Below are 18,948 nucleotides of genomic sequence, written 5' to 3'. Positions count from 1 at the left end.
TTTGGTCTCTGGTCACTTTAGCCTTGATTATGTTGCATCACATCAAATGGCATCATGTCAGGGGCATGAATGAGACAGCATCTGGTAAGACAAGAGCCTGATGATGAAGACAGGCTTACTCTGGTTCTCAGTCAATTCTGCTCATGGATTGACTAGAAAGGTTACAGTAAACCAATTTTAATCCCTTCTGAGGTCAGCACTTGCAAATAGAGGTTGGCCACCATCTCTCATCATTGCCACATTAGAGAATAAGCTTCAACATAGCTCATGGAAGGAAATGACTCCAATCATACACCAGGAAATGTATACTTGTATTGTCACTATTAGGACATCCCCTCTACCTCAGTTTTTCTTTATATTATTCATTATCATGTTCATGAAATTTTATTATATTTTAACTGACATAGAATTGCATCACTTTCTCTACATTTCCTCCCTACATTCCTTCCCAACTGCCCTCCTTTAAACCCACTCCATCTCTTCCCACTCTTAACTTGATAGTCTTCCTTTTAGTTTTAATAGATTATATATATATATATATATGTACATATATACATATATATGTCTATTTATAAAAATTATCATATTTGATCAAAACTATCTCCCACCCTGGCTGTTGCCCCCAAGAGCCAGATACTAGGCTCAGACACACTCCATAGGTCTTTTGATTCCCGTGCCTTTTTTGCCCTGGGCCTAATAAGCATGAGGGAGCTGTCCACTTTTGTCCACCATGCCAAGCAGTGACAAGCCAACTGTTGAAAGTGTCTCAGTTTTCTTGAGCTCCAAAATCCCACAAATCCTGCTGTATGAAGGGAAGTTCTGCCCACTCCTAAGTTCCCAGATCCTGAGCCAGAATCAGTCTAGACCGAAGTCACATGGAACTCCCAGATCACTTTTGTCTGATAAAGATGGACTTCTTGCCAGGGTTCTGGTCACCCACACTTAAACCGAAAGGGAGCCATGCTTTCTCTTCTTCCAGCTCTTCCATGTTCAGGTCTGATTTTGTTTCTATGTTTCCCTGGATCTCAGACCCTGTTGCAGGTTTCAACCTGAGATTTTCTTTGATTATCTGGGCAACCAGAGCTTTTTGGCTGTCCCTTTTGACAGCCATGGCAAAGTCCAGCCATGCCCTCAGTAGCTGCAGCTTCACCACTGATATTTCAGTTGTCACCAGTTTAGACTTATTCTCTTCATCACCATCTTCATCACCTTCTACATTTTGAGCAGAAAATAAAGAGCTCATCATTCTATGGAAGAACTGCTGTGACGGCTAAATGGTGAGAGACACCACCTTCACCTCTAAGTGTTCCTTAACAGGTGGTCAGGCTTTGCTGAAAAGGCAGAGGCAAGCTGTCTCCTCAACTGTCACGAGCTCTAGGGCCACGGAACCGCCTGCAGATATCATTGCAGAGAAGGTTGTTCATAGTGAACCAGCCCAGCTCCAGGTGATGGTCTTCTGCAGCTCAAACCAATTCATCTTGCTGTGGAGGAACCTCTGCAGCTCCAGCTCAGTGATTCCCAGATTCCTGTCAGGTAGCAATGAACTGATCTAAGTAAAACCCGGTGTGATGGACCACACTCACATCTTCCTGTTGCTTTTGTAGCTCCATTTTGTTGGCCCTCTATAGTTGGAAACCCTTGAAACATCTGATGAGGATGTTGAGTTCTTCACCTTCCAGCTGCAGGATGGCCTTTTCCTGGTTTAGCTGTAACTGAAGTTTTTGGTTCAGGTCAAGCAAGTTCTCATTCTCGCTGTCCCCCTGTAGGAATTCATGAGAGACTGTGTCTGTGCCCCCGAGTGCTGTATCTGGTACACAGGTTGCTGAAAACCTCCTGTAGATGCAATGTGCTACTGCACCGCTCCTCTGGATTACTAGAGATCTCAAGATGGAAGCTGGAAGCTGGCACACTGTTTCTTTCCATTGTGCTCCTTCTGCTTGGTTTCTACATGGAGCAGCAGTTTGTTGACAATGTCTGGAACCACACCATACTGAGCTGGGTTGGTAGAACTTTCCAGTTCATGGTGGATGAGAGTGAAAGTATTCACAGGCCCTTCCTGCTTCTTTAAGAGATCCTCCTGTTCTTGGTTCTCATGAACCTCAGATGGCTTCATTTGAGTTGCCAGCTCAGGGTGGATGTCATGATGGTAACTATTGCATTACACTCAGCAATTACTGCATAAAATGGCACCTGGACCTCCTGGGCTTGCTGAGCTTCAGCTGGCTGGTTCCAATCTGTGATCATGGTGACCTCACCTCCCAATGCCCACCCACTTTCCATCAGCTCCTGAACAGAGTCCAGACTACATTCCTGTAGCTCCTCAATATTCTTCACCTCTAGTCAGGAGTTGTCTGGCATGCTGTCCAGTAAGGCTGCTTTCACTGGTGGCAAAATACTGCATGCCAGCTAACAAGCAAGTCCAGGAGGTCTTTTGTTTCAGTGTGCTACCATCCTGAGCTTGATGGTATGGGCACTGCAGCAACTGGGCTTTGGCAGCTGACACAATGACACAGCCTTCTGTCTCTGCTCCACAAAGAACTATCTGACAGTCAACCAGCTCTGTAAGGCAGTTCTGATTGTATGTGTCATGCATCTGGCAGGCACCAATTCCACACAATTGGTTCCTCATACCGGTCTCCTCTTCTGTGAATACTACAAACCTATCTGTCTCTTCAATAAGCTTCTTTAACATGGAAGCAACTACAGATGATCCCTTATCAGGCTGTCCACTGAAACTAGGAGTGCTGGAACTTGTGCATTAGGAGGTATAACACACTTTGGCTTCTTGGCTGACACCTAGGTATCAATTTTCAAACCTTTGATTGTCTCAGTAGAGAGATTGAATTTGAGTGCAGCTGCCCTTTTGTAGCCATCATATAATCCAAAGGCAATGTCCCTATTGGTGGTTATCCAGTAATTCCTTAAACTGACCAAGTACAGCTTGGTGTATGAAAGGCAGGATCACCATTTCTAGTAAAGGTCCTCTTCAGGGGTGTCATTGCTGTGCGGTTGGTAAGTAAGGGAAGACAGGCACAGTAGGTGGGTCTTTCTTATCAAGGATCAGGGAAGTGGTCTGCATTCTCTTTACTAGGTGAAGCCATCAGGTGAACTGTCACCTGACTTCAGTCACCATCTGGGTCACACTCCACTCAGAAATAAGATGCTGTATCACTGTGCCTGCTTGAGGTATAAGCCATTGAGTTCCTCAAGTGAAGATATGGCCCTGGTACTCAAGTGAAGATATGGTACTCAATGTGGATGTCCAGTTGCTGGGCAAATGAGGCCCAGTAATGTACCCGCAGCTAGGGAAAGAGGACAATATAGGAAAGCTATTTGTAGTGTTGGTCAAGTTTCTTCTTGCTGGGATTCAAGTTATTAAAGAGTTTTCCACTACAGACAGGCCTTGTGACACTAGTCCAAGTTGCCCAGAAATTCTGCATCCAGTGAAAGTTACTATGGTACATCAGAATTCGGGACTGGGGTATTGTTCCACTATTGACAGTCAAATCTGTCTTTTGGAGAGATGGAGGATCTCAGAGTCAAAGACCCAGTGAGAGTTGTGGAGCTGGCCCAAGGGTACTTCAGGTAGGTACTCTGGAGCCCCCAGAGTGACACAGAGTGATCAGGTGCTTCCCATGGCTCAGCCACTGCAGGTTCAGTGTCATGTAGAGGTCAGGCAGGTGAAGGAAGTAGCAGTAGTCATACTTAGAGGCTGTTCTTACATTTATATCCATGTACTCCTTGAACAAATCTAACCAGGTTTCAAATGAAAAGAGGAGGCTCCGTTCCCAGGGCATGTTTTCAGTTGTAGTATATGGATGATCAGTGGCCAGCAGATGTAAGTTTGCTTGTTCAATATCCATGTGCCAGTCCCCATGGAACAGAAGGCCATTCTTATCCCACCAGGGCAAAGGTGGGCTGGGGTCACCTGAGGGCTTAGTCAAGAGGTCCACACATTGACCAGTCAGTGTCCAGGCTGGATCCCAGCATGACACCCACACCACTGTTTACTGGAAGATTCCTGGGTGGAAGTCATAGTAGAACATGAGTAGTGGCATGTTCCTCTCTATTGCCACCTTACTCCAGAGAAGTCCCAAATGCAGGATTTGGTGTTGATGGGAGCAAGGATGGCCACTCTGCTCAGTGCCTGCAAGTTAACCCTTGAGCTACCAGTCATGGACCTTAAACAGGTAACATTCATACTCTCTGATCCAAACCAGAAAAGTTTTAACACTGTACTTGAACATAGGACATCATCAAATGACAAGGTGTATTCCTTCGGCAGGAAAAGTGCTTCCTGGGTCAAGGTCTCCAAGTGCTCTATTACATGTTCAGGCCCATGGAAAGATGCATCTGCCAGAGTTACCAGCTTTAGCCAAGCCAGTCTCCAAGTGAGTAGTGCAAGGCAAATGGGTGTGTTGCCATAGAGATGAAGAGAGCACAGGATACAGATTTCAATGTTTGTACATTCCAAAGAGGCATAGAGCTCCTCAATTATTCCAGTGGGCAAAAGCTCCCCATGCTACTTTTTCAGGGCAGCAACTTTGGAATCCAGCAGCTGCAGCCTTTTGTCATCCTTCCAAGAAGAGTGCTGAACCTTTAGGAGTAGACCAGCCTGGATTGGGGCATTGCTTGGAGAATTCCAAGCATGAGTCCCTAGACATAGCCCCTTTAGCCACTTCTGAACTCCCACAGACTCATCCAAAGGTAGAGAAATGTCATACTGCTAAGCAAACTCCACTGAGGCTGATTCAAGAGAAAGGAGCCACACTGTATTCCAGAGGGTACAGGGAAGGGGTTCCTGTTGGGATCATCTCTAGCTCAGGTACTATCTGCACCTCCACCTCTCTCCCTTTGAAGATGCTATTGCCATCAAAGCCAGCAGCCAACTCTGGGCAGTAAGCCTGCAGTGAACCTCCATGCCAGTTCTGTTTCACACTCTCTGCAGCAAGGTTAATGCACTTGTGCTCAGCTACAAAAGCTGTCAGTTTGGTTATGCTCACCTCCAGTGTCAGGTTTACCAGTCACCCAGGTAAGGATGGCTAAGGGAGATTGTCTTCTGGCTCAGAAGTGGACTGTGGGCTTTAGCCCCTGCCTTGGGCCCAACTTCCACCTGCCCGCTCTGGGAACTTCTGCCCCCGGGGTCTGCAGGCAGGTTGAATTTGCCCCTGAGGACCAAGCAACCCAGAGTCTGCTGACATCTCTGCACCAGTCCTGCTCTCAACCACCTGGAGAGTGAGTGCCTCAGACCCACCTGCACCTACCTTGAGACCCATCAGAGTCTCAGAGCCAATTGCACCCACCTGAAGAGAACCTTGTACCCATACACACCAGGAAAGGAAGAGACACCACCTGCACCCTCTGGAAGAAGAGATGGGAAGACAACAATGCAACACATCCAACAATAGGAAAACCAATATGACACCACCAGAGTCTAGTGACTCTACACCAGCAAGACTTGAGAATCCCAACACAGATGAAGCAGAAGAGAGCAACCTTAAAAACAATTTCATGCAGATGATAGAGACCCTAAGAGATGAAATGAGAAAATCCTTCAGAGAAATGGAAAAGACAACCCAAAAGATGCAAGAAATCAGGGAAAGCCAAGGAAATACAATTAAACAGCTGAAGGAAACAGTTCAGGACCTGAAAACTGAAATAGAGAAAATAAAGAAAACACAAACTGAGGGAATGCTGGAAGTGGAAAAGCTGAGTAAACAATCAGGAACCACAGATGCAAGCATAGCCAACAGAATACAAGAGATGGAAGACAGAATCTCAGACGCTGAAGATAAAGTAGAGGAAATAAATTCATCAAGCAAAGAAAATCTTAAGTCCAACAAATCCTTAACACAAAATATCCAGGAAATATGGGACACCATGAAAAGACCAAACCTAAGGATAGTAGGTATAGAAGAAGGTGAAGAAACCCAACTCAAAGGTGCAGAAAACATTCAACAAAATCATAGAAGAAAACTTTTCTAACCTAAAGAAAGAAATGCCAATGAAAGTACAAGAAGACTACAGAAGACCAAATAGAGTGGACCACAAAAGAAAGTCCCCTCATCACATAATAATTAAAACACCAAACGTACACAATAAAGACAGAATATTCAGAGCTACAAAAAGGCCAAGTAACTTATAAAGACAAACCTACCAGAATTACACCAGACTTCTCCATGGAAACTCTGAAAGCCAGAAGGAACTGGATAGATATTCTACCAACTCTAAGAGAACATGGATGCCAGCCCAGACAACTATACCCAGCAAAGCTTTCAATCACTATAAATGGAGAAAACAAGATATTCCAAGACAAAACCAGATTTAAACAATATGTAACCACTAATCCAGCCCTACAGAAAGTACTGGAAGGAAAACTCAAACCCGAGGAAATTAACTACACTCAAAAAAACATAGGCAATAGATAATCCCACTTTACCAAAATGTCCTGACCTGGAGGACATCAACCTGGGGCAAGAGAGTCAGGGATAGGGAATGGGGACAAGAGACGCAGAAAGAATGACCACAAGACAGGATTCTGATGAAATGGCAAACTTTACTTTTTTCTCAGGCTAGCTTATATAGTTGGCAGAGCAGGATATGGGGAGGGGTAGAATAGGTTGTTTGTGAGCCAGGTATTAGTGTAGGCAGGATTCCTAATAGCCACAAAGAGGATGTTTGACAGGATAAAGAGTTTATGAGGAAGAAGTCCAGGAAGGGGTTGCCTAGGTGATGGAGCCAGTGGGTGGAGGACTGGGTTAAGTTGTTTCTTTTCTTGAGCTGAGGTTCTAAGGAGCTGCTATGTAAAGGTTAATATACAACTATGTGGCCTGCCAAGCATGGCCTAGGATCTCATGCCCAGCCCTGAGATTTGGCTCCCAACACCAAAACCCAAATGAAAATGCAGGGTAAATCCACATACAATACCACTACCAACAACAAATCAAAAACAAACAAGAATAAGTACTCAATGGTCCTTAATTTCCCTCAATATTAATGGTCTTAACTCGCCTATAAAAAGACACAGGCTAACAGAGTAGATACAAAGACAGAATCCATCCTTCTGCTGCATAAAAGAAACACACCTCAACCTCAAAGACAGACATTACCTCAGAGTAAAGGGCTGGGATAAGATATTCCAATCAAATGGACCCAAGAAACAAGCTGGGGTAGCTAGAATAGTATCTAACAAATTAGACTTCAAACTAAAATCAATCAAAAGAGATAAAGAAGGTCATTTCATATTCATCATAGGAAAAATCCATCAGGAAGAAATCTCAATTCTAAACATCTATGCCCTAAATACAAAGGCACCAACATTCGTAAAAGAAACATTATTAAAACTCAAATCACAAACAAGACCTCACACAGTTATGGTGGGAGACTTCAACATCCCACCCTCACCACTGGACAGGACCACCAGACAGAAACTTAACAAATAGACAAAAGAACTAACAGAAGTTATGACCCAATTGGGATTAACAGACATCTATATAAATTTCCATCCAAACACAGAAGAATATGCCTTCTTTTCAGCATCACATGGAGCCTTCTCTAAAATCGACCACATACTCGGCAACATAGCAAACCTCAATAGGTCCAAAATTTGGAATAACCCCCTGTGTCTTATCAGACCACAATGCTTTAAAGTTAGAATTCAAAAACAACACAAATTGCGGAAAACATACCAACTCATGGAAATTGAACAACATGCAATTGCACCATTCCTGGGTCAAGGAAGAAATAAAGAAAGAATTTAAAGACTTCCTAGAATTCAATGAAAATGAAGACACAACATACCCAAACTTATGAGACACTTTGAGAGCAGTACTAAGAGGAAAGTTCATAGCTCTAAGTGCTCACATAAAGAAACTAGAGAATAGTCACACCAGAGAGTTGACATCACAGCTGAAAGCTCTAGAACAAATGGAAGCAAATTCACCCCAGAGGAGTAGACACCAGGAAATAATCAAACTGAGGGCTGAAATCAATAAAGTCGAAACAAAGAAAACAATTCAAGGAATCGATGTAACAGAGTTGGTTCTTTGAGAAAATCAACAAGATAGACAAACCTTTGTCCAAACTAACCAAAAGGTAGAAAGAGAACATGCAAATTAACAAAATAAGAAATGAGAAGGGGGCATAACAATGGACACTGAGGAAATCCAGAGAATCATCAGGTCATACTTTGAAATCCTGTACTCCACAAAATTGGAAAATTTAAAGGGAATGGATAATTTTCTGGACAGATATCACTTACCAAAACTGAAGCAAGAACAGATAAGCAACTTAAACAGACATATAACCGCTAAGAAAATAGAAGCAGTTATCAGAAGTCTCCCAACCAAAAAATGGCAGATGGCTTCAGAGCAGAATTCTACCAGAAATTCACAGAAGAGCTAATACCAATAATCCTCAAATTGTTCCACACAATAGAAGAGTCATTGCCAAACTCTTTTTATGAGGCTTCAATAACCTTGATACCTAAGCCACACAAAGACACAACTAAGAAAGAGAGCTACAGACCAATATCCCTCATGAACTTTGATGCAAAAATTCTCAATAAAATACTGGCAAACCAAATCCAAGAACATATCAGAATAATCATCCACCATGATCAAGTAGGCTTCATCCCAGGGATACAGGGTTAGTTCAACATTCGAAAATCTATCAATGTAATCCACCATATAAACCAGCTGAAGAAGAAAAACCACATGATCATCTCACTAGATGCTGAAAAAGCCTTTGACAAAATCCAACATCCCTTCATGATTAAGGTTCTGGAGAGATCAGGAATAACAGTAGCATACCTCAACATAATAAAACAATATACAGTAAGCCAACAGCCAACATCAGACTAAACGGAGAGAAACTCAAAGCTATTCCTCTAAAATCATGAACAAGACAAGACTGTCCACTCTCTCCATATCTCTTCAATACTGTTCTTGAAGTTCTAGCTAGAGCAATAAGACAACAAAAGGAGATCAAGGAGATACAAATTGGAAAACAAGAAATCAAGCTTTCACTGTTTGCAGATGATATGATAGTCTACATAAGTGATCCAAAAAAAACTCTACCAGGGAACTCCTACAGCTGATAAACACCTGCAAATTGGTAGGATACAAGGTTAACTCACAAATATCTGTAGCCCTATTATATATGGATGATAAATATGCTGAGAAAGAAACAAGATAAGCATCACCCTTTACAATTGCCACAAACAACATAAAATACATTGGGGCAACGCTGAACAAAAAAGTGAAATACTTGTATCATAACAATTTTGAGTCTTTAAAGAAAGAAATTAAAGAAGATACCAGACAATGGAAAGATCTCCCATGTTCTTGGGTAAGTAGGATCAGCATAGTAAAAATGGCCATCTTGCCAAAAGCAATCTACAGATTCACTGCAATACCCCATCAAAATCCCAGCACAATTCTTCACAGACCTTGAAAAAAATAATTCTCAACTTTATATGGAAAAACAAAAGATCCAGGATAGCCAAAACAACCCTGTTCAATAAAAGAATTTCTGGAGGCATCACCATCCCTGATTTCAAGCTCTATTATAGAGCTATAGTCTTGAAATCATAAAATAGACAGTAGACCAATGTAATCAAGTTGAAAACACTGATATTAACCTGCACACCTATGAACACCTGATTTTTGACAAAGAAGCTAAAGCTATACTATGGAATAAAGAAAGCATCTTCAACAAATGGTGCTGGCATACTGGATGCTGGCATCTAGAAGATGGCAGATAGATCCATGTCTATTGTCATGCTCAAAACTTAAGTCCAAATGGATCAAAGACCTCAACATACACCCAGCCACACTGAACTTATTAGAAGAGAAAATAGGAAATACCCTTGAATTAATTGGTACAGGAGACTGATTCCTGAACATTACACCAGTAGCACAGACACTGAGATCAACAATTAATAAATGGGACTTCCTGAAACTGAGAAGTTTCTGTAAGGCAAAGGAGACAGTCAGCAAGACAAAACGACAGCCCACGGATTGGGAAAAGATATTCACCAACCCCACATCTGACAGAGGGCTGATATCCAAGATTTAAAAAGAACTCCAGAAGCTAGTCTCCAAAACACCAAACAATCCAATTAAAAAGTGGGGTACAGATTCCTCTCAATAGAGGAATCTAAAATGGCTGAAAGACACATAAGAATGTGTTCAACATCCTTAGCCATCAGGGAAATGCAAATCAAAACAACTCTGAGATACCATCTTTCTCCTGTCAGAATGGCCAAAATCAAAAATACCAATGATAGTTTATGCTGGAAAGGATGTGGAGAAAGGGGATCACTCCTCCACTGCTGGTGAGAGTGTCAACTCATGCAGGCACTTTGGAAATCAGCATGGAGATTCCTCAGGAAAATGGGAATCAGTCTACCACAAGATCCAGCAATTCCACTCTTAGGCATTTACCCCAAAGAAGCGCATTCATACAACAAGGACATCAGTTCAACGATGTTCATAGCAGCATTATTTGTAATAGCCAGAACCTGGAAGCAACCTAGATGCCCCTCAGTTGAAGAATGGATAGAGAAAATGTGGTAATTTACACAATGGAGTACTACTCAGCAGAAAAAAAAGCAATGGAATCTTGAAATTCGCAGGCAAATGGATGGAACTAAAAGAAACCTGAGCGAAGTAACCCAGTCAGAAAAAGACAGGCATGGTATGTACTCACTCATATGTGGATTTTAGACATAGAGTAAAGGATTGCCAGCCTGCAGACCACACTGCCAGAGAGGCTGATAAACAAGGAGGACCCTAAGAGAGACATACATGTTCCCCTGGAGAAGGGGAAAGGGACAAGATCTCCTGAGCAAATTGGGAGCAGGGGCGGGGAGTGGAGAGGGAGCTAGGAGAATGAGAAGGGGAGAAGAGGAGGGGTGAGGAGGACATAAGGGATCAGGAAGGTTGAGTCAGTGGAAGAATAGAGGAGAGCAAAATAAGAGATACTATAATAGAGGGAGAAATTATAGGTTTAAAGAGAAATCAGGCACTAGGGAAATGTCTGGAGAGCTACAAAGATGACACCAACTAACAATCTAAGCAACAGAGGAGAGACTACCTTAAGTGTCCTCCCCTGATAATGAGATTGATGACTAATTCATATGCCATATTATAGCCTGCATCCACAGCTGGTGGAAGTAGAAACAGACACCCACAGCTAAACCTTGAACTGAACTGAAATCCAGTTGCAGAGAAGGACTGATGAGCAAAGGGGTCCAGACAAGGCTGATGAAACCTTAAAAAACAGCAGACCTGAACAAGGGAGAACTCTTGGTCCCCAGACTGATAGCTGGGAAACCAACATGGGACTGATCCAGATCCTCTGAATGTGGGTGTCAGTGAGGAGACCTTGGAAATCTATGGAGCCTCTTGTAGTGGATCAGTACTTATCCCTAGCATAGGACTAGACTTTTGAAGCCCATCCCACATAGAGGGATACTCCCTGATCCTAGACACAAGGGGGTTGGCCTAGGCCCTATCCCAAAGAATATGACAGATTTTGAAGACCCCCCCTATGGAAGGCCTCACCCTCCTTGGGGAGCAGAAAGGGTATGGGATAGGTAGGGTGTTAGTTGGGGGGGGCGGGGAGGAGGGAAGGGAGAAGGACCTGGGATTGACATGTAAATAATTTTCTTTCTAACAAAAAAAATGTGGACTGTGGAGGCTCTAGTTTCTGGGATTGAACAATGTCAGGAAACACAGTAGCTTATTACAAGTCTCTGCATTGTAGAGTGACCCAGACATGCTGGTACAGGTACATGTGACCTGGGGCTCCAGAGTAAAGTCAGCCCCACACCACACTGAACCTCTAGAGAGCAGATGCTGCTGTGACAGGTGAGGGGCAGGGTGGAGAGGCCAAGCATTGGTGTGGGAATGTCAGGTGCCTTGTAACAGGGCTGCATCTTCTCTGTAACTGATTTTAATAGTGCAAGCACTGCCGGGGACTGTAGAGAGCTCTCTAAAGATAACAAGAAGCCTGTGTTTGGTCTTTATCACTGCTGGGTTGCTAGGAATTTCCAAGCCCACGCTCCCCCACTCAGGCTGAACCTCAGGGCTGTTGTGGCTTGGAGCCGAGACCCACAGTGGAGGTCTCAGCACTGCCCAAGACACTCAGTGTGTCCATTTGCACCTCTGACACACCAATCAGTGGAGAAAAAGTGAACCGGCTCATGTCTTCCACCTTCAAGTCCACCTTCCACAGTAAACTCACAGACTCCCCAAGTGAAGGTTTCCTACAAACAGCTGCCTCTTCACACTGTGAAATCACTAAGGATAGGATTAGAGACAGACACTGGGCACAGATATCTGATAGTTCACCTCAAGTCCTCCAACAGTACAGTCAAGAAAGAGTATTGGATTGGGTGCTGGACAAGCCCCGGGACTGGTTGTATCTGCCCTGTAATGCTTACCCCAAACATGCATATTAGGTGGATGTGGTGCCCGCTAAATATGGGACTCACTGCCCACCCGCCAGCAGAGGGGATCCACAGTTAGGACGCCTCTGATGGATACTTTGTGGTTGGAGGTGCTGGTAATCCACAGTGATGGAATTGAACCCCAAAGCAAAAGGTGGTGTGTCTCCAAGCTGAATGGAAGTGCTGACACTGAAGGGGGAGGTGCTGAAGATAATGGGATCCAGCATCTGAGGGAAGGTTCTTTTTTCCCCTTTGTTTAACATCAGATGAACTAGCTCCTTGGTTCTCCAATGCTGTCATAAGCAGCCAATGAGAAACTTTCTGGTGAGGGTAATGAATGATACAAGTGTTCAAAATGAGAGAATCTGAGAGGTGGTTACCTGGACATTAGGCTAGAGGGAGTTGAGGCATACAGTATATTGATGTGACACTGGGACAGCAACAGCCTATCTTCTAGTAAAAGTTTATGCTCATCTGTGCCATGTCATAGTTGGCTGAGAAGCTTCCAAGGGGCAACTGATCCTCATCACTTTGGCATTGGAAATGCAGTGGCTTCAGTGTCCAAGTCGGGTGCCTCTTTGACTATGCATAGACAACACCACACCTGTGTTCTCCATCTTCACCTTGACTTGGTCTGGCAGCTGTGGGAGGAGGTATAGGCCAGGCAGAGTTGGTTCAGAAGAGTTTTCTGTAAAATATGAACAAGAAACAGTCTTGGATATCTGGCCTGGGGCCTGACACAGTAGTTGACTATGGAAGAGACCTTCATGGAGCTCAGCATGGAGCGTCCACACATCCACAGTGTTAGCCCTCAGATGCCAACTGCTGATGCTCACCTGCAGACCCAGATCCAGGGCTAGTGAGAGATCTAATGGGCATGTATCCTCCCCCTGACCACTCTTCACGATTTAGCTATTGATCTTGATAGGTTCACCTGACAGGTTAGGCTTTTCTTGTCACTGTCCAAAAGAAATCTGCTTCTGCTGGGCTAGATGTGCTACAAGAACTCAGAGGTAGCCACCTTGAGAACCAAGATGTTTTTGGCATCTACAGGAATGGAGAATAGTTGGCAGAAGAGCTTCAGCAAGGATGGGCTAAGAGAGAGCTTCTTCTGCCCCACCTCCATTTCTGAGAGAATGGGGCAGACAGGCTGGAAACCTTCTGTAGGACTGTTTTGATTCGGACTTCTCCAAAGCACAATGCCACAATAGTATGGCATTTTACAACTAAGGAGTTTGCTGGAAACCCACAAGTTGTCAATTTCCACTGTCTACTAGTGCTGATGAAACTTAAGACTGACATTTGGATCAAAAAAAAAGAAAGAATCAAAGGGAGCCCATCTTTAGCTCTACCTGCAACTTATACCTTTGGTGGCCAAGCTGACCATAAGCCACCTGTATAGAAAGACTGAGCTAAGGGCAAACAGCAACAAGACCAACAGAGTTGAGAGACATAGAAGCATTTATGTCAAGGTCCCTCTGGCCTGGCCCTGACCCCTGTCATGTCGGTCTCAACACCTGAACTACACAGAGTCGCAGCTGGCCTCTGCTGCACTCGCACATGCAGGGTTAGGAGGCATCGGGTCCTCATTTTTCTTTTATTATCCTTGCTAACACACACACACACACACACTCACACACATAAACACACATACACACTCACACACACACACCACACATACACCACACACCACACACACACATACTCTCTCTCTCTCTCTCTCTCTCTCTCTCTCTCTCTCTCTCTCTCTCTCTCTCTCTCTCTCTCACACACACACACACACACACACACACACACACACTTCTTTCTGACCTTGTTGTGTAGTTTGTGTGCTTATGGTTTCTAGTCTGGCCACTCTGCATTGGGAAACCAATAAAGGTGTTAGTGCCTGAGAGTTGCTATATTTTTCCTTTCACTAGCAATCATTAGTTTCTGTAATTCTTTTTCTAGACAAGGGACTCTGTGAAATATTTTCCCTTTATCGTTAACATATTTATTGATAGTGCCATTGTTTTGGTTTTGTTTATGAAGCCCTTTTTAGGAGATTGTTATTTTGGCCCTTACGGTCTTTCCAACCCCTCTTCTGTGATGTTTCCTGAGTTGAAGATGCGGGAGCTGTATATAGATCTATTCAGTGGGGCTAGAACTCCTGCTTTGGTGACATCCATAGGATTTACATTTGTGGCTTTCTGTGATGGCCTCCATTTGCTATAATGAGTGGTACTCATATATGTGGGTATAAAGATAAGACTTAGAACATGGCAAATACTCTTGAGGGTCCTGCAATGTAGTGCTGATAGATGTGTTGTGGCCATCTCATTTAGGAGGAACTTTTTTATGTTACTTGTTAAAATACTTTTATACCAAATATATCTCATTTTCTTCAGTCTCAGAGAAAGTTGCTTCATCACCATATTCTGGGGGATGTTGAATTTAGTACATGTTGTATTTTGCATTTGGTTTGAAAATTATGTTGATTAGACTCTTATCTCTAGAATCCTCCTACTTTCTGTTAAGATTGCCACTTCCAAAGCAACAACACCTTGGACATTGGCTTTTGCCATTAGGAGATGAACAGGAAACCCAGGCTTTTGTTCTACCTATCTTTTACAATTGTGTTCTTTAGTACCTATTGGACTGTCAAGTTTTTTTCAGGCTAATGACTCTGTCATAAGAGTTAGAAGCATGCTAATTATGTATATGAAAGTAGGAAATTGCAAGTGATACTTTCAGGATCATTGTGGTTAACTTCTGCCAGAATTTTTTTATTTATTAGTTATTTTTTATTTATTATGTATTATTTATTTATTTATTTAGTTAGTTAGTTCAAGTTAGGGAACAAGCTTGTTTCACATGTAAGTCCCTTCTCCCTCTCCCTCTCCCTCTCCCTCTCCTCACCCCCATCCTTCCTCCCCCATCCCCCAACCAACCCCCCACCCCATCCACCCACCACTCCCCAGGCAGGGCTGGAGAGATTGCTCAGGGCTGGCTGCTCTTCCAGAGGTTCTGAGTTCAATTCCCAGCTCACAACCATCTATAATGAGATCTAGTGACTTCTTCCAGAACACTGTATGCATAATAAACAAATAAATAATTTTGAGCTGGAGAGATGGCTCAGCCGTTAAAGGCTAGGCTTCTGCCAGAATTTAACCATTTATCTAACAGCATCAAATCCCACATGTGAAGACGTTGTATGAGATGGGAACACTGAAACCTGTCTCCATTGCTGTCAGTCTCAGATGTGCAAGGTCAGGGAAAGGAGGATACTGGATTTGTGCATATTTGTCCCATATGAGTCCAAAGGGAATACTAGGGCATTTTATGAGATATCAAAATTTACTTTTTGAAATGGGAGTGATGAAAAAAATATTCGACAGATGTTATAGATTGCAGTTTTTTTTCTATATTTTCTAACAATTGATAGAATGCAATGCATTATTTTATAAACCAGTTAGAATATTTTCCATTAATACTTTTCAGTCTGGTGTTCAACAAAACTTAGATCATAGAACCAGCTCCATACTTACCATCTTCTTCGTATTGTTGCTTGTATTCTGTGTTCTGCAGCTGAGCTATGGGCCATTTCACTCTATCCTGAGAGACCATGACAGGTTTTCTTATCTGCATCAGCTCTCCCCCAGAGACAAATATCTTGCCTTGCCATTATCATTTTGATGAATTACCTAAGCAGGACCTGGATATGGATGGTCATGACAGATGATGAAAAGGGTATTGAATTCCTATCAGATATGAGGAAAGAGATACAAATTAACAGTCTGTTTAGATTTGGGAACATGATTCTGGGAATCATATTTATACAGTTATATAAGAAACAAGGATATATGTATCATTATGTAGTTGTGATAACATCAGCAATATTGTTATCCTATATGATGACATTAATTCCCTTCCAGCTTTAAACTTTCTAATTTGGAAAACTTTAGGCACATAGAAAACCAGCGTCACCATCTCACAATTGGATATTATCACAAATAATAGCAAAGTCATCTCTGATCCATTCTGTGGGTCTTTTTCACACAGCCATTGTAAACTTTGTGGATTTAAATCTTTTATTCAGACAGTGAAGCCTTGCAGATACCAAGATCATATTTCATTTGGAATACTGGGGTGACTGAATTTCAATTGTGTTGCCTCTAAATCTTCCTATGACACACTGAGAAATTATAATCCAACAACTCATTGGGATGGTGAAGTGGTCATAGTTTTTGGTGTAGTCATGAATATGCAAGTTACAATACATACAGTGCTATGTATTCTGAAGTCCAGTCCCTCCACGAGATGCTTCTTCAGCAATGTGATACTCTGCCAGGACAAATTAGGCAAGGTGAACACACCGATTTGTAGAATGTAAAATGCCATTCAACAGTTAATGCAGACATTCTTGATAGCCTTGACTGTCCACATGGTGTTCTAGGGGAACATGTAACAGATGTTTCAAGAGTAGAAAGATTACTATAATTCATTGCTACTTAGATCTCTAGGGGTAAAATACACTATCAACAAAAGGTAGTTGTCTAGGATCAAAATTTGTGAATGGATTATAATACTTTTTGTAAACAAACATACTTAACATTATGCCCAATCCCTTACAATGTTTGGACATGAACAAAATATCTCCTCCTGAAATTCTTTAATTAAGATTAGAAGCAACCTTACTCTTTGCATGCCCATCAAGGGCTTATCTGTATTATGGGTAGTTTATAAATGTGTTCTGAAGGAAGTCTTCAAATTACATGTGTTGGGCCTCATATTTGTGCATGATGAACTAAGAAAACACATATAGAAGCAGGTTTTGAGAATATCTGAAAAAATATACTTAGCATTATATTTGGTAAAAATTCATTTGTTAGTTTCTCCCAAGACGAAGTACTTTTAAAGTAAAATAATACCTGTTGTTGTTACTTTGCTTCAGGCACATCTGTGGGAGAAGAAACAGGAACTACAAAACTCAATAAATCCATCAGGAGCTTACTGGGGAAAGGGAACAAAGGGAAGGGTAGGTGTCTAACAAAGCACAGAGATGGAAGAGGGAGAAGGGAGGAGGGGGAGGGGGAGGAAGAAGGGGAAGACAGGAATAGAGGAGGGAGGCACTTGCTTAAAAGGGAAGCTTGCACATGTCTGCTGAGTCTTTATGCAACCATGCAAGGTGTGATGTAGCCATGCAACCCAGGGCCCTTTGAGCTATCTAAGTATCTGCCTGAATGCCGCTGTACATACCCTGTCAGTTGTCAGAAGGTGGGGTCAGCATAAAATGCCAGGAGACCAACACCTGTAACTCTATACTTTACCATCAACAAATTTGCAGGCTTAAGGAGATAATAAAAAGCCATTTCTTATTTCAATTCTGTTGTTAATTATGCATTCTTATACATAAATGATGTATCTCTTTCAGGTGCAGCAAATTCTGAAGGGCATACAATTTAGTAACCCATTTGGAAATCATATGACTTGAAGCCATAAAGAAAATACAGATACAGAATATAATATTTTCCATGTTTGAATTTTACACTTTGCTGAAAGTGAAAATAACACAGTTTCCCGCCCCCCCCCCACATTTTCAGCAAGGAGAACAACTGTATTTACCTGAAGACGTGCTAGGAGGCCTACAGGGTATATGCTGGTCATTTGTACCTAAGGGTAGTGATTTACACTAGACACAAGCAACCATAATATTGTGGTAAACCCCATGTCTCCTGAAGCCTTGTAAAGTACTGTATGGTGTTTTTAAACATTCATTTTCTGCTCCAATTTTTCCTAAACTTCTTGTATTTAGCAAACAGTATATCATCATTATTTTTAAAAATGTTTATATATGTAACTAGATAATATGTTCCATGGAAAATGACCATTTGATAGATTCACAGATATAGAAAAATGCATTTTCAGTGGCTAACATGCTAAATAGAATAATATTGAAAACAGTGTACAAAATTCCTCTTGCAAATACGTATTCTATTCTCTGCCGATTCTGAGCTCTGTGTGCGGCGTGTCCTGCAGTCCTGGTTTCAGGAAATTTCCTCAGAAGGGAAAGGCTGACTGCTGCTGTCATGGCTCCCATCGTGCAGAGAATGAGATTCTAGCGAAACATGTGAGTGAATATCTCGGGAGACAGTCCTCCCATCAATTCTCCTGCTGCCCAGATCTGGTGTTCAAGAGGCTGGTAGCGAAATGCAGAGATAAAACCTCTTCTGCATCCACTTTTTCATTAAATCTTCATGAGCAATATGTTTTACCTCTACAAATAAAGCATTATCATCCTGAGACTCTAGTTTATTTCTCATTTGAAAACCACAGCAGAGATTTCTCCAGGAAAAGAAAATTTAAATGTACTTTTTATTGAAATGGATTGATTTCATTCAATATATCTGAAGATGGCTTTCCCCCACACTTTCCTTTTAGATCCTCTCTAACTCCCCAGCCCCAGAATCCCCATCTACTTTTTTTCTATTTGAATACAAACATGTATCTAAAAA

General features: G+C 42.3%; 1 pseudogene; it reads right to left on the bottom strand.

The window, feature by feature from the left end:
- Window positions 1-889: 889 nt before the first annotated feature.
- On the bottom strand, window positions 890-13,916 carry LOC100753831 (annotated as a pseudogene).
- Between the last annotated feature and the right edge of the window lie 5,032 nt (window positions 13,917-18,948).

The sequence above is a fragment of the Cricetulus griseus genome, chromosome 4 (genome assembly GCF_003668045.3).
Source record: "Cricetulus griseus strain 17A/GY chromosome 4, alternate assembly CriGri-PICRH-1.0, whole genome shotgun sequence".
Classification (NCBI taxonomy): Eukaryota; Metazoa; Chordata; class Mammalia; order Rodentia; family Cricetidae; genus Cricetulus; species Cricetulus griseus.
Note: the sequence above shows the minus strand (reverse complement) of the source record. Positions and strands in the feature narration are given on the sequence as shown.